We start from the raw sequence: 12,407 nt of genomic DNA, 5'->3' as shown, positions 1-12,407 counted from the left end.
ATTTTAATTATTTAAAATGTACATTTATTTATTAATTAAGAAATATAAACTCTTTTAGTAAACAATTTAATTAGCTTATATTCAAACTCAGCAAACAATTTAACTAGCTTATATTCAAACTCAGGACTTTGAGAGAAGCACACTCTCAAGACTCGAGCCTTACACAATGATTGATAACACCTAACAGAATTCGAACTCAAGACTTTGAGAGAAGCACACTCTCAAGACCCGGATTTTACACAAAAATGATAACACCTAACAGAAATCGAACTCAATACTTTGAGAGAAGTACATACTCTCAAGACCCGAATTTCCACTGTTAAGCTAACCCTTGGGGTTCACTTAATTACACTCAATTAAATAAGTTATTTTATTAGTTTTTATCAGTTAGTCTTTCCGTATTTATTTTACACTTTATACATTTGTACTAGTACATTAATTCAAATTTTAAAACACTGTATTTTTTTTTTTGATAATAGAGAAGGCGTTAGCCCGGAGAACGAGATTACACTACAATAAATCTAGGAATCGCAAAACCCATAATATCCCCATCATAAATTTTCTTAATCTCTAACGGATAGTCTTCAAACAAAGTAATTGAGACATCCAGCGTGGTCCCCAAATTAGCTAACGCGTCCGCACGCCGATTCGCCTCACGGAAAACATGCACAATATCTATCTGCCAACATCTTCTCATCTAAGCTCTAATTTGATTAGCTAGAGGAACTCCACAGGACAATTTTATTTTCCTCGTTTTAATAACATTCATCGTCATCTCTGAGTCTACATTAATTCCCACATCTCTGAATCCCATCTGCCAAGCTAGTTTAACGCCTTCAAACACCCCCCACAGTTCCGCCTCCAAAACATTGCAGCGCCCAATACCACGAGCAAAACCCACCAACCATTCCCCTTGACTGCCCCTAATCACGCCGCCGCATCTCGCATTACTACCCACTTTACAAGCGCCATTCGTGTTTAACTTGACATAATGATGCACCGGAGGAATCCACCTTATCATTCTCAACACACGCTCCGGTTCCATTACAGTTTTGTTTCCTAGCACCGCTCTATCATAATCATCTTTAATCTGCCGTATTACCGACACTGGATTTGTAGGTCGCCAATTCCAAATACAGTGGCAGCCGATAGCCCACACATCCTTCCAACAACCTCGTCCTCTCCATATTTCCTTATCCTTGATGTTATCTACCTATCACCCCTTCAATTCTCGCATGAAGAACAATCCCCGTTTTTCCACAGAAAGCATATGAAGCCAGACACGGGAAGACACAGGGAGAAGGGGACAGTCCCTCAAAACACCGTATTTAACACTTTATAAAATAGTTAAAAATTTATATCAAAGAGACAAATTTTATCAATGTAATTGTTTGAAGAAAAGAAAACAATTTAAGAATTATTAGGTCATATATGTTTGGATGAACGGAATTAAATGTAATGGAATGACTTAAATAAAATATATGACCTCATCTAATCATATCTTAATCAACAATTATAATTTAACTAGCTATTTATAGGTTTTACCATCAATAAACTCGAGTGCATAATCATAATATTCAAAGATTGAAATAGATATATACATTAATTGCATATTTTGGATGGTAGGAGCATTGAATGAGTGGCAAGTTTAAGTGGGTAGAGAGTGGTGAAACGATCATTGCACTTTTTCAATAACGACAAACAATCAACGTTGTCAATGGTCCAACATCAAAATATGGACTTGTACAACTGCACAAAAATTCTATAATCCATTATGACTTTATACTTTCCCACCTTCTCATATTAAATTATTTAAATATGTATTTAAGTATTTATGGATGGATGAAAAATTAATAATCTAAGTATGGTAACCGGCTAATATAGGTGTGTTATTGATTACAGTTGGAGAAAATATTTTTAAGAGTTTGGAAAAGTTGTTTTGCGTTGCGGTAATCGGTTATACAAATGCGTTAATCGGTTACAACTGTGTTGTACTCCACTTTAATAAATTATAAGTAAAATTTACTTATAATTTGTTATGGAGGGAGTATTGTTTTTGTTGTTTCAGTGGTAACTGGTTAACCATTTATGTTAACCAGTTACGCGCATAAATTTTTCAGCTTTTCATGTTGTTCAAGATTTTATGTTAGTTCCTAATTGTCGTAACACACTTGTATAAATGCATTGGATGCATTCTCGTCTAAATATTAATGAAAATTTTCATTTTGACTCTTAATTACTTTCTCTCTCTCACTCACTATCTCATTCTCCACAAGCCCTAAACCTCCATTGTTTATCAATTGTGTGATTGTATGCTCCAACATTTAGCATTAAGAGTTTGGTTCTGATCCATAATCTGCTGTACAAACATGAATATTGTCTTTAATGATAGAGTTCCTACAAACTTACCTCTCCTTAAAGTAAAGAATTACGACAAATGGTACAAACAAATGAATGTTTTATTTGGCTACCAAGATATTCTTGAAATGATCAAGAATAGTGAAAACTAAAATATCATTATACTCCCATCTTCTACCAATTCAACATATATTGACAATTGTTTTAATAAAAAAAATTATGATTAAAATATGATATATATTTTAGACTGAGATTGTAATTCTTTGTATCGAAGTAGGTTGCTCGATAGAAATAAAGTTGTGTCGAAAATAGCCTTTTGTGTGTGTGTCGAAATAACGAAGGAGTTGTCTCGACAAAAATTTCGACTTAGGCCTAATTTTGTAGTTTTAGCAGAATTAGGTATTTTGGACTTTTGTTTTTGGGCTTTACTTAAGGAGCAAACAAATTTGAAATCTATAAATAGGGAGTTCCCCTATTGTTGTAAATAGATTTTACAGTTGCAACGAATAAATTTACAGTTTGTGAGCAGAGATAAACTCTGCACAAATCATTCTTCTTCCTTTTATTTTGTTCAAACTGTAATTCATCTTTCTTCTCAATTCATCTTTTTCTTTTCTTCTTTCATTAACAATTGTGCAGCAGAATCATCTTGCAATCAAGATTGGTTAATTCACTCGAGTGGAGAGTGAAGAACAAGAGAGAATTTATTGCTTGATTGAATCTTGTTTGTCAAGATTGATTTATAATTCTCCATAGGTTTTGGGCAATTCCAACATTTTAAAGGGTTAAATGGTTAAATATGTTTAAAGTCCCTCTAAAATTAAAAAAATTCATTTTTCGTCCCTCTTAAAACTTTCATTAAAGAATCGTCCCTCTAAAGTTAGGAGTTTTATCTTTGGTCCCTCTTGCTAAAATTGTCGCTAAAACCGTTGTTAATTCAGTCGCTAAGTAGTATATCGTCACTAATTCAGTCGCTAAGTTGTAGAAACCGTCACTAAATTATAAAGAGACTAAAATTTAAAATCCATAACTTTAGAAAGAGGATTGTAAAAAATATAAATACTAAAAACTTTAAAGGTAATTAACCCATATAATGTATAATACCGGGTTGACTTGAGAAAGTGAAACTATAAGCTTCATCAAAACAAGTAAAGTTGCTCTGGGCCCAAATTTCAATCTTAACCTTAAAATGGCAAGAGCTTCAATAAAGAGAACATGGTTTAGGTGGGAAAGACAGCGAAACCAAGTTGTTAGAGAGATATTATGTCAAACATCATACTTTAAGACTCAATCAGCAGCACATTCATTATTATTTTGAATGAAAATATTCCAAATGTTGATGCCTTAACATATAGTAAAATATATTATCACAAAATACAAGATAAAATAGTTTATTTTAGGCAAATTTTAAAGACCAATATTAGAAAATCATTGTTTATGGATTAATTAAATGTGATTTGGTTGGAGAAACAGAGTTTATGCATGTCATTTTCCTCAAACCACCTATGTCCTCTTGGATGGTTATCATAATACACATGCAACTAATTATCAATAGGAAAAGGGTTGTTGTTGTTGATCATATTGTTCTTGATATAGGATTGTGATATCGGCGAAAGCATGGAACAAGCATTGATTTACCATGCAGGGAATGTATGTAACCTTCTTTTGGAAAAAATTTATTGTTTGTGGTTTGGAGTTGGAGTTAAGTACAAAAATGATAAAGTGAAATCTATATCATAATAAATTATTTTTTTTGGATGTATTAGAGTATATAAATGTATTAGAACATATAAGTATAGAAAGAAATATTACTTAGATTATGTAAGTATAGAGAATATAATTAGAGTTCATTATTGTGAGAAAATCATTAGCAAATATGTTTGATGCATATATAATACTGATCATATTAACGAAAAAGGCACGATTTATATTTCTTACATGATATCAGTCAGTTTTGATCTTCCATGGCTTTAGGCGCCAACGACCGAAAGTGAAAACTCATCTCCCACACACATCACTAGGTGTAAGAATAAAGCAATTTTTCATATTTTATATCCACATAGACATAGTTGCTAAAATAAATTTTTCTCCGTTAATTCATCAATAAAATTAAGAGTAATTAACCCTTCCGTTTAATAGTGGCCTAAAATTAAGCACGACTATTTTGTTTATTCAAATGGATTCTAGATTCCATCACGGACATTTAACAAGTTCTTGTAAACAAGAAGAACTTGGAAAAAGAACTATGAGAACTGACCAGTAGAAAAAGAAGAGTAGTGAAAATAAAATAAAATATAAAGTTAAATAAGTTTTTGGTCTCTCTAAATATATCAGATTTCGTTTTTAATCTCTCTAAATATTTTTTTTAAATAATGGTCTATCTAAAATTTTTCTTTCACATTTTTAATTCCTCACGTGATATTAATATGTAGCAGTGCTACCGGTCAACTATAATGACGTGGCATGCCACATGGCTAAAACTTTAGTTCTTAAAATTTCAATCAGTTCATATTAATATTTTTTATAAAATAATTTGATATAAAATTCCTATCAATGCCATCAAGCCTCTCCCATGCAGAATCAGATCCATTTTCAAACAAAAGAAAATTATTACTTGTTATATTACATCATAATTCTACATCATTACTGTTTTCAAATTAAATATTTTAGAATAATTAATTACACAACACTAAAAGTAAATAGGTAAATAAATGAAGAAAAAATAGTAAAGAACTAAATACTTGGTCAGTACCATTTATCTCAACTATTTCATCTCCTTGATGAATACTGCTGGCACGGAAAGCTGGACTGTTTTCTATGCATGACAAAACAACCTGCGAAAAGAAACTAGGGGTCAACAGCATAATCAAATGACACTGGAACAATAAGCATGAAAATTTGAATGTATTTGATAGCTGAAAAGGTTGTCAAGATCGAGATGTTACCTAAGATCGGAAGAGAATAGCTAAATCGTAAAATATAAAATCGTAGTTAAGATCGGAAGATCCTACTCAAATATTTTTATAACATCGAGAGGGGATAACAAGATCGTAAAACATAAATCGCAACAAAAGTCGTAAGATCCTACTAAAATGTAAAAATAATAATATATATTTTAAGTATTTTTACATGATATATGTTAGTAGGCAAGTGTATTCATGAGAAAATGACTCGTTACATATTCTTTAATATTCTTTAGACATTTATGATTGAGGTTTTATTGAATATTTATTAATGTTTACACACTAGGGACATATATAGTCAATTCGTAGGATTATCATAAGTCAAGTAGTTAAAACAAACCCTACGAGTGAGAAGTTTATTCTCTAAACCCTAAATCTAAAACTTCATTTCAAAAGGCGCAAATTCATCTCTGTCAAACCGTAATTGTTGTGCCTTACATTTGGTATCTTGATAGTGGTGGTCAGAAAACAGTCAATCATGACCGAAAGTGGCAAAGATCGCGTGATTCTACTTAAGATCCGGATCGTTGGGAGTGAGTGAGATCGTAAAATTTTAAAATTTTAAGATCTAGATCAAGATCTTGACAACTATAAAAACAGTTAAAAGTGATGTTTGCAAGTAAGTAACGGACCAAATGTCCTCTTGTTGGTTCAACATTTATGAAAGAAAGTGATGGTTGAAAGAAGACCTTTGGACTAATAATTCTAGTGAAAGGATCGCCAAGTGTAGAAAGCATTCCACTAATTTTAGTGTAAGCTGCATCAGCTGAGTTCAAAGGAAACATTTCCACCATTGTTTGTTGCAACTTCATATCCCAATCTATAACTCAAACGTAACCAAATTATTATAACTCATTCTTAATAATTGAAGAGGTTAATTGCTATGAATTGAACATATCATGATGATTAAATGTAGGATCAACAAATGTTTCTCGAATTAAACCCCATGCTTCCATAAGAGTTCTTTGAACTGCATTTACCTACCAACAAACCCTCTTCAACTAATCAAGGTTCACGTTAATTAACCTTAACAAATTAACAAACAAACTTAAGTAGTATTATTTATCATAAATTAATAATTAGTTATTCCAGTTGATAGAGAAAAGAAAAACACCTCAGGTGCGCGTGAAACAGGAAAAGCAACTGTGAGCGATTGAGCGAGATCGAGCCGTTGGCGCATGGAAGAAAAAACAGAAAGATAGAGCAGCCGAAACGCCAAATCCAAAAGCAGTTTTGTAATACATTCTAGCTTATTTTTCAACTTCACTTCTTCTATATCAAACCACAGGTTATTCCTCTTCCAGATGTTATAGGTTTTGGTTTTGTTAATTTTGGCGGAAAATTTGTTACAGCTTTAACATCTAAATTCAAATTGTCACCGATAGTTTTCCTCTTCCAGATGTTCATATTGATATTTGTTTGAAAATGTTTTGATACAATCTTGCTTCACATCCACCATGCAACTAAACATTACTATGTAACAAATATCAAAATGCATAGATTGAATTTTTCAGAACCAGAAATTTTACTAGTGATTAGCTACGATTTCAACTGCGTATTAGCTACGAAATTTTATGGGCTCAAGTATCATGTTGACTTTAGCCCCATGGCATGCCACGTCACCATATTTGACCGGTGGCACTGACACGTGTTAGTACCAAGTCAACTCTGTTAATGGACGTTAATATGAGGGACCAAAAATGTAGATGAAAATTTTTAGAAAGATCATTCTTTGAAAGAAATGTTTAGAGGGACTAAATACAAAATCTGATATATTTAGAGGGACCAACAACTTATTTAATCCAAAATATTATTGACCGAAATTTTGATCTCTAATTTTTTTATATAAATTAAGTTTTATGTAAAAATATTTTTTTCGGATTAAATAGACGATCACAAAATTTTAGTCGTTAAATTGATCGCTGATTTTATTTAGTGACTTCAAAAAATTTACTCTTAGATATCAAATTTTAGTAGCTAATTTGATGGCTATAGTGACCAAAATTTTTTAGTCACTAAAAGCAAATTTTTAGTAATCATACAAAATCAACAAATATTTGTACAAATCAAACACAAGTCTTTTTCAGAAATTTTGGTGTCATTAACACATTTTATAGCAATTTTTTAAAAAGCTCTAAACTAAGGAGTTGTTATCTTTTAAATCTCTATGTGTTTGGATACTTATCGATTCGATCACAGTTACGTTGAAAAACCACATATATGTTTGGTTTCACGTTTGAGACATCTAGAATTTATTCTAGATGTCTATAATTGATTTTGACATATTTGGTTGATTTCGAGCAGAATTAATTATGGTTTCTAGAATTGATTCTACTTGAAACTAAGATTTGTAGCTTTTGATCAAACGTGATTTTTACACTGAAATTTATTGTTCAATTCACTTTTGCAAAAATTTCTCCAAACATAAATTACTTTAATTTTAACTCACTTTTATCCAGAATCAATTTTATATAATCAATTTACTCAAAATCAATATTTTTCACTGCAGAACCAAACACACGCGTAAAATAAAAACTCCAAATAGTTGTTTCATTATTTTTCACATCTTATTTCTCACCATGATGTGCTTTCTAACGTGAATTTAAACACATACCAACTAGAAGATGCACATTGTTGATTTAAGTTGTACTAATCAATTATTTCAATCAAGTTATCATCAACTTCAAACTATATTGAAGTCATATACAAACATATATATAGTCTATCCATCGACCACTCTTATTTTAATTCCACATTCATTTCACTCATGTCTTTTTTTCGATTTTAAACTTTCTGTTAGTACTTTTTCGAATAACATGTTGTTAAGTTGTCTTCTTGTAATGCACTTTTTTGAAATATCTAATATTATAAAGTTTGCTCAACTCTTAGAAATGCTTTAAATAATTTGATTACTTTTTGATATTGAACTATATCCGGAGTGTGTGAGACTGTAGTGTTTGTTTGGGTATAGGAAAACCATCCAATGGTGTGGATGAGGAAGACATGTCACATTTATCAAAATCATAAATGTGCAATAGTTTCAACATTTAGTTGATTGTTTTCATAGTTTGATGTGCCAATTTGGTGGGGAAATATTACCAAAACCAACTTTTGGTGAATGCACCTTACATTCTTTGGAGCATTACGATTATGGTAGGTCATGGACATGAATTGTCTTCCAACATCAACTATTATTGAAAAAGTTGTTTATGTAATCTTTTTAATTACTTTTGCTTTTGCGTTTTTGATTGCTTTGATTTTGACTATGCCTGGATTTAGTCTTAAAAGATTTTTGTTCGATTAAGTTGTGTTTTTTTTATTTAAATTAACCAAGTCTAATTATATTTTCACCTTTGTCTTAATTCTTCATATCTTAGGAAAACTGGTCCTATTAATCTAGACTTTAGATAAGAAGTAAACAATATATGGACAAAAAATATTCAGATGGATTAGATTTTGGATTTTCAATTAATGCTATATTATCATTTCTACTTGTATATTTGAGATTTGAACGTTTATGTGGTGGAATAGGAGGGTAAATCAACTACCTAACTAAGAATAGAAGATGCCACCAAGGCGCCTAAAATACCCTTCTTTGTATTTTAATTAACACTAAGATTTGCCCCTTATCGTAATTTACTAAATGAATTAATTTCAACCAATGATATTAACCCATTCATCCAAGTGGCACACTCTTTTTTTCAAATTTTCATGACTACACACCATTAACCGGGTAAAGCTATTGTCTTCTTACACATTTTCTCAACTATGCACTACTAGCCTAGCCCTCTCATTTCATATTTCTATTTCTCTCTCCAAATACAAATTTCACTCTCTCTCTCTCGTCTCTTTCACCCAGAAAAACCCTATCGCCTCCCTCTCTTCTCGTCTCTCTTTCCTTCCCCAACCCTAGCGCCACAGCCACTTTCTCCACCCTCTATACGACCATAACCACCTCCGATTACGAAACTAACCTCATATTCGTTATCCCCATCTCATTGCCTTCCAAATGAACCAAAGGTTTTGGCGAATCCTATCGTCGACCACCGTCACAGCTCATCTAACGAAGAGAAACCTCAGTCATGGCTTCAAGTTTAAAGAGGGAAGTTTCCATGTTTTTATTTGATTTTTAATTTTAGTTTTGAATCGTTGTTCTGTAATTTTTGTTTTCATTTGGTTTTGTTTTACGGTTTTGATAGTTTCTGGCCTTGAAGGTGAATAACAACAGTAGCAATCATCATAAATTCATATCATTGTCTTGACGGTTAATGATTTTCATATATGATTGTTCCATCGGTCGAAACAGAATGAATATTTCTTGACCTTTCATCAGTTGGTATGTTGTGAATCAAAAGGTTATTCTTTGTTAGTTGTCGTTACTATTTCCATGAAAGTTTCATTCTTTGTGTTTTTATTTGATTTTGTCACAGATCTTGCTTCCAGACATGTCAAGGCCTTCTATCATGATTTGCGACTTGCTGCCAGAACAAAACGTATGGAAAATTGGGGTATCGTGTTATTCTTTTTTTAGTGTTATATGTTTCAAAATTTTACATTCATGTTTACTTTTGTTTTTGATAGACAACTAAAGTTCTAAAGTTTTGCTGCTGCATCGTGTAGAACTCTGTAAATGGAAGTGTGCCCAAAATTTCATACCTGTGGTTAGTGTTGAATGAAAAGATTAAAGTGAATACAATATTCTTTAGAGATTCAATTGGTGTCCCTGATTCTATGTTGCTCTTATTTGGCGGGAACATATCCAAAGGTGGAATGGTAAGTTCCTACTATGTTTTTTCATCACGTCTTCCCTCGATGAGCTCTTTATTATTTATACCTGTTAATTCCTTTTGACTACTCATTGTGCTTTGACATATGGTGAACATACGGTTCTTTTGACAGGATGGTCACCTAAAAATGTTGGGTATCTGGTATTTTTCATGAAACCAGAATAAGCCAAAACTTACTCAACTTTAAAGAGGGAACTGGGGGAATTGATATAGAAAAAAGTAAGTCAAAGTTTAGGTGCCCTTATCTGCTTGTGTGCTTTTGTTTCTAAAATCCTACCATTTTGAATTCTGATAAATAATTTTTCCAGGTGCTACAATGCAATTTAACACAAGTTCTTTTCTTGATTGGAAGTGTAAATAAGGTCAGAATTAGTTGAATATTCTACCAACAATACATATTGTGTCATCTAAAATAATTCCTCATCATGAACATTGATCATAAAAGGTGCTTAAAGTGTGTTTCTAAGAATGCCCTTTGTTCATAAGTGTGTTTTGTTGTTTCGCCGACATTTCCCAGTAGTTGGAACATGGATTCGCCGGCATAATCCACATTTACACCAACATGTAAATTGTCATATTTCTTGAGTTTATTTTAAATCATTACAATTCATTTTTTATACTTAGCATAATCTTCTAAGCAGTACACTTCCATGTACTTTATAGTATTTTATAATGAAGTTGCTTGAAAAGTGTTGTCAAGCCACCATTTCATTAAACCATCTCACTCTATTTTCTACACTTTTCACTTTTATGATATGATTCTGACTTTATTTTTCATGCAGAGCTGAATGTGATTCTTCAATGCAGTCATTATATGCCTATAGAAAGTCTTATGGAAAGCTGAATGCGATAGAAACATGTATTCAAACTAAATACTCTTTAGTTTAGTTACTTTTTCAAATACAAGTTTGCCTACTTAGACTGTAGTATTATTTTTTTAAGCCAATAGACATATTCCTTCTGTTTTCAGTTTTCTTGGTCTTCTACTCTGTCAGTTTCAAGTAGCTGAATTTCTTGATCTTTCTCATGTTTGTACTTTTTAATGACTTTCCTTTGTAATGCATTTCTACTTTCTGCCGAGATTGTTTTGCCTTTGGATATCTAGGAAAGTGATGTTTAAGTGCATTTGATGTTTTGGTTTTTAATACTATTCATAATTCTATATTTGTTTATAACTTTTGCTGTCTTGTGTGTGTTTTTATACTTATGTTTTATATGCTGCCTAGCTCTAAATATATGAGATGCTGAGTTTATGATGCTATGAGGCTTTATTATACAATAGTGCTTTACCTTCTTGGAATCTATACTATATCAATTAGGTTAAAACTGTAATTTGCCATGGAAAAAGAATAATATATACAAATTAACCATACAAGTTGCATAAGTTATATTGAAAACTCATCTCTGAAATTATTTCTAAACAGAATGTCTTTGAAGACTTTTATATGAATTTTATCTGGATCATTAAATTTTCCAAATAATTACAAGTCATGCTAGGAAAACAGTGTATATTTAGATAAAAATTATGGATTCTGAGGATGTCAACATAATCCAAAAAAGCTTAATTTCCAATTTGTGAGCATTAATATTTATTTGTTCTGACTTCTAAATAGGATGCCATGGATTATAATTGTATATCTCAGTGTCTATTATTTGATCACTGTTAATGGCTTATACTTATTCGAACGATGTTGGTTATACATATTCGAGCGGTGTTGGCATTCCCAATTTTGAAACAATCTGGTGACATTTCTATATCAAATAGAATTGGGATGTTCGTGTCAAGCAAAAAACCAGATTATTTAGCAGATATGATGAATATTTGTTTTGTTGCAGATAACATTTGAGCTGATAGTAAAAGCTGTGAGGATTGAATTGTACTTCTTCTATGTTATAAAAAAAAGCCACGTTCCTTCAAATTTCCAACAAGATGTGTACTTCATTTGTATTATCAAATTAATAAGAAATCTCACCCAATAAAGCCTAGATAGTCATGTCAGCCATAAATATGGAAGCACTGAAACTAAGAAAGATAATATGATAAAAAAACCAGTAAAACATATGGTTAAATTGGGCTTTAATGTCCTCTATTATATTGAGATACATGTGAGGTTTTACTTTCAATTGTAAAATATTTATCTTTATTCTTGCTGTTTTTAGCTACGCAACCCATTGGAAGCTATTCTCATTGATGTTGAAGCTTCACTTTTTGTGGTTGCTTACATTGCAATTTCATTGGGCCTGACTTATGTGACTTCTTGCAATAAAGAAGTTGCTGAAACACTCATATCTAAAAGTT

The 12,407-nt window shown here is 31.6% G+C and overlaps 1 long non-coding RNA gene across 4 annotated transcripts; it reads left to right on the top strand.

The window, feature by feature from the left end:
* Positions 1 to 9,080: 9,080 nt before the first annotated feature.
* Positions 9,081 to 12,094, top strand: LOC131608082 (uncharacterized). 4 transcript variants are annotated; one of them, XR_009285488.1, is made up of 7 exons: positions 9,081 to 9,657; positions 9,752 to 9,814; positions 9,942 to 10,094; positions 10,221 to 10,327; positions 10,417 to 10,470; positions 10,891 to 10,967; positions 11,945 to 12,094. It is a non-coding gene; the product is annotated as an uncharacterized LOC131608082 (long non-coding RNA). The 4 variants fall into 4 exon arrangements; XR_009285489.1 differs by having other exon boundaries at positions 11,722 to 12,094; XR_009285486.1 differs by lacking the exon at positions 11,945 to 12,094 and having other exon boundaries at positions 10,891 to 11,188.
* Positions 12,095 to 12,407: the final 313 nt, after the last annotated feature.

The sequence above is a fragment of the Vicia villosa genome, linkage group LG5 (genome assembly GCF_029867415.1).
Source record: "Vicia villosa cultivar HV-30 ecotype Madison, WI linkage group LG5, Vvil1.0, whole genome shotgun sequence".
In the NCBI taxonomy this organism is placed as follows: domain Eukaryota; kingdom Viridiplantae; phylum Streptophyta; class Magnoliopsida; order Fabales; family Fabaceae; genus Vicia; species Vicia villosa.
This window is presented reverse-complemented; position numbering and strand designations above follow the sequence as displayed.